Source organism: Pundamilia nyererei, unplaced genomic scaffold (assembly GCF_000239375.1).
Source record: "Pundamilia nyererei isolate P.nyererei 1_Seehausen unplaced genomic scaffold, PunNye1.0 scaffold00128, whole genome shotgun sequence".
Classification (NCBI taxonomy): domain Eukaryota; kingdom Metazoa; phylum Chordata; class Actinopteri; order Cichliformes; family Cichlidae; genus Pundamilia; species Pundamilia nyererei.
In genome coordinates this window covers 647,848-652,178 of record NW_005187529.1, presented here as the reverse complement: position 1 = coordinate 652,178, position 4,331 = coordinate 647,848, and the positions used below count along the sequence as shown (strand labels likewise).

Below are 4,331 nucleotides of genomic sequence, written 5' to 3'. Positions count from 1 at the left end.
TGTATGCGGGACAGGCCGTCACTGTATGGAACGCGAAGTACGATTGCGGTCAAATCAGATTTGGTATTTGTAAGAGTGCCATCTCTTGGTCAGAAAGTGACATTGCAGGTAACGGTACGGGGCATTTAAGGTCGAGTAAGGGACAAACCAATGACAGTATAGAAATCAGTTTTGCGCATTATATTGTGGTATCCCTTAGTTGCCACTTGCCTAAATTAGGATTATCTTCCAGTGACAATTCCCAAATATAACGGGTAAGCAAGAAAATCAAATAGTTATAATACTAATAATAAATATTTAATGTTAACAAAAACACAGGTTTGGTTCATTTTTTGTCACAGTACCTAAAACTGATTAGCTGCTAGCGCTAATGTAGCACTTACCATTAGCTTATTGCTCAGGTTCTTGATAACCTTTTGTTAAGTTTTCGTTTGTGACATACATCATGTTTTTTATATGTGGGTGTTTCTTTTAATTATAGCGATATTTACTTCTTTATAAAGTGATGCCTTTACAAGCAGTTAACCTAGTAAAAAGCAATTCCCTAATGCCTAGCAGCCCGTCCTTACTGATGTTTGTATTTTGTCAGTGCAGTTGATGGTAACTTGATGGTAAGTTGATAGTGTAGTCCTGAAGGTATCTTAAATATTAGTCATTCTCTATAGGTTTAGTGCAGCTAATTAAAAGTTTTACATAACAAGCCTTAACAGGTTGATATTCATAATCCCTTCACATGATACTTTTAAAGCAGTAGATCTAGTCAGTCTGCATACTGAAAGACTAAGCCAAGCTGATCAAGAGGTTTTAACCTTAAATAGGTCCATAGTAAACATTGAAATTGCTTTATGGAAAGTGAGAGAAGCATTGGTTTTAGCCCTCATGAGTTTTCTCTAAAGCTAGTAGCAGTATATGTGTAGGCTGCAATATGGAAACGTGCGTGTTTGATTAAAATAAGAATTTGATCAACATATTGTATGGGCAGCTGTGGCTCAGATGGTAGAGCGCACCATCTATCAGTTGGAAAGCTGATTGCTCAATTCCTGATTTCTGTAGCCCACATGCTGAAGTATCCTTGGGCAAGATACTGAACCCCAAGTTACCTCTGATTCATGATCAGAGTGTGTTTGTGAATGTTATAAAGTGCTTAGGCATATATAAAATTGCTGTACGAATGTGTGAGTGATTAGGTGGATGAGACTTGCAGTAGTACTTGAAGTGTTGAGTAGAAAGGTGCTTTTTAAGTACCAGTCCATTTATTTATTTATTTCTAACTGAATTGTTTTCATGATTTCTGAAGTTGGGCATACTCCACTGTGCATTATCCTATTAACTATTAAGGTGTATATTTTTCTCTGTTCACTGTATCAGCTCAGTTGTATCACAGATGTCCTAAAAGTGCTATGTTGTCTTTTGCAGTGTAAGAGAAGCTGCAAAGATCACTGACATGACATGTGAAGAGAAATCTGAGATCTCCATGGCAAAGACACGTCAGCGTAAGCCCAGCAATTGCATATATTATCAGTATTTTTTACTCGCTTTCAGAAAAACATTTGTTTAGATTTGGGTTTTTTTGTGATTTGAAGAAGAAAATGTTCTCAAGATTCATTTAACTGTCATAATGCAACACAAGTGTTGTTTGTAACTGCGTGAGTGGTGGTGGTATCATAAATACATCTCACAATTAGAGTTCTCTTTATTACAGGCCACTAGATTGAAATAAAGATTTCTTTGCTGTCCATGAGATCAGGATTTATTTGAGGCTAACACAGTTACATATTTTTTTCTTTGTGGCGTTTGAATGTTATCCCTATTCCTGGGTGGGTTTCCTCGCATACTCCAACTTGCTCCCACAGTTCAAAGACTTGTGTGTCAGGTTAATTGATGAGCCTAAATTAGACAGAGATGAATGGCAGATAATATGCTTAAAGTGTACAGAACAGAGAGCATTGCATGATTGTATGATTAAATGTGGCTTGTAGTCTAAAGTGCTCTGAGTGGTCAGTAAGACTAGAAAGACTTCCGAAGTGAAATTGTTAAAAATCAACTAGTAAAAGCATTGTGGGTATTAGTAGTGGTATCTATTATTGAGTATTTGCATCAATGTCATTACAGTGTTGTCAGAAGCTCAGTTACTTATGAGAGACATTGAAGAGATGATGAATTGGTGTGCATCGTTAGATCTCTCCAACCAGAGACAGCAAAGAATGGTATGTTTACAGTGAACCACGTGACTGTGCTGCAGACCACAGTCAGCCCAGAATCAAGTATTTTTATTTGTCAAATCTCAACCATATTCCTTTGAGGAAACTTACCCGGCTGAGTTTACATAATGTTTGTCTTCTTTGTTTCTAACCCACTGTCTTTCTGTTTTTAAATGGGTTTATTTGTTTAATTAATTTAATCCTGTCTCTATCATACTTAATGAAGCTGATACTATACTTCTGCTATAACAAGGTCACAAGTGGTCAGGTTATGAGTTCCCTATAGTTGCATAGCAACCCAGTTAATTTCCCTTCTTAGCTGCAAGAAAAGGATATGCAAAGTAAATCTGAATTGCCATTAATATAAAATATATTTGACACAGACGTTAACCGTTTCAGTCCATTTAGTTTCACTTTAGGCTTAGCCTCTGGACATCTCTTACATTGTCTTCCATTCCTTCCATGCACTCTAAGCACTAGACTAGACCCTCCTGACCTCTTTCCCAAAGTGCCACAGGGGGTGACGGATAAATAAAACTTTTTGCCAGAACCACTGGGCAGAATCAGAAAAAGAATTCTATTTGCTAAACCATAATATCTTTAATGCATGTCGTTCTGATTTAGGAGCTGTTATTTCAGTGAGTAGATTTACAGCAGCCTTGACAGCTGCATCAATTTCATCCGCACGTGTTGCCAGCCTCAGCCCCACCTACAAATGTAACGATTGGCCCAATCGTTTCAGGAAACAAGACGACCAGCGACCCATGAGAGACTGTTCAGTCTCACAAAAATAAAATTTGAGCTCCAGGTTTCTACCTCTAGAACCCAATTAGCAGGAGTGAGGACTCCCTATAAATAATTTTTTCTCACAGGACAGATATAATAGTGTGTGTACGCACGCACACACACACTAGAAAACACATAAATGAATGCGCAGCTTCTGTCTATTGCAGCTGTTAACAAAGCACAAAGGATGCACAAATGACCTTGTTATTATTTTATGTGCTGAGGCATAGTGTGCACAGCACAGCCTTGTGTGCATGTTGTTGTTGTTGTTGTGACAGAATCAGCAGGAGTGTCGGGCCAGCATAGAGGAGGACGGAGAGACCTTGGTCATAGAGGGCTTCAGGTTTGAGAGTGCAGCAAGCAGGCAGGAGCTGAAGAGGCTGAGTTCACAGGCTGCTGCAGGAGGATGCCAGGGTGACACGTGACTGACTTCCAACTTTGTGAGTCCATTATGCAGGCTGATCAAGGTCGCATGGCTGACAGCGGTAGAGGAAAAAACCCAACATAACACATGTTTACTCTTATATATATCTCTGAAGCCATATATATGATCTAGTATAAAGAATACTTACTATTTTAAGGAAAAGTGTTTCTAAATACTTTCTGTAAGACTATAAATTTCCATTTATTGTTGGTTTTTAAAAAAATATCTTTTATTAGTAGTTTGTCTGCTTGTTGTATTCAACTGTGGTGCATTTAATTATAGTGCTGGACATTTCCCCCGGTATGCAACAACACGCTGTGAATGAGAGCTGAGGGGAGGACATGGTCTGCTCTCTGATTACACGGAGCTTTTAGGCTGTTCAGTGTCTTTCCTGTTTATACTGTAGTGTAGCTTGTGAGTGCTTTTATTATAGTGAAGTTTCATAGCTCACTGTGCTTACTAGTACAGCTGGCTTAACAAAGTACTGTATTATAAATAAAATATTACATTGCCTTTCTTGGACATCTAAGAGTCATATTTTTGTGTGTTTTTAATCCATGGTGAAACTAGTATTTACAAACCTTTATGATGAGTTTATAAACTTGTTTTACTACTTTTTGTCTGTAATTTAAAATATATAATAACACCATTGTATTCATTTCAAAAGGGAAAGGGCTGTAAAGATAATTGTTAAAATTAGTTTATTCACTTGGTTATTCTTAAATATTTGTGTTATCTATGTTTTACCTTACAGTTACCTTAGTATTCTTGCAGAAGCAAATGAGGTTACAGCTCAGGTCATTATATATTGTTTGACTGTACTGCGTCGGACAAACCAGAGCGCAGTGTCCTGCAGAACAATACGCTTCAGCCATTTATTATCTTGTCAAATCCCCTAAAATGTCGAGGCCTTTAGGATT

The 4,331-nt window shown here is 37.7% G+C and overlaps 1 long non-coding RNA gene across 1 annotated transcript; it reads left to right on the top strand.

Moving 5' to 3' along the window:
- Positions 1–3,933, top strand: LOC106456353 (uncharacterized). The gene is made up of 5 exons (XR_001290498.1): positions 1–254; positions 1,417–1,493; positions 2,113–2,207; positions 3,266–3,427; positions 3,694–3,933. It is a non-coding gene; the product is annotated as an uncharacterized LOC106456353 (long non-coding RNA).
- Positions 3,934–4,331: the final 398 nt, after the last annotated feature.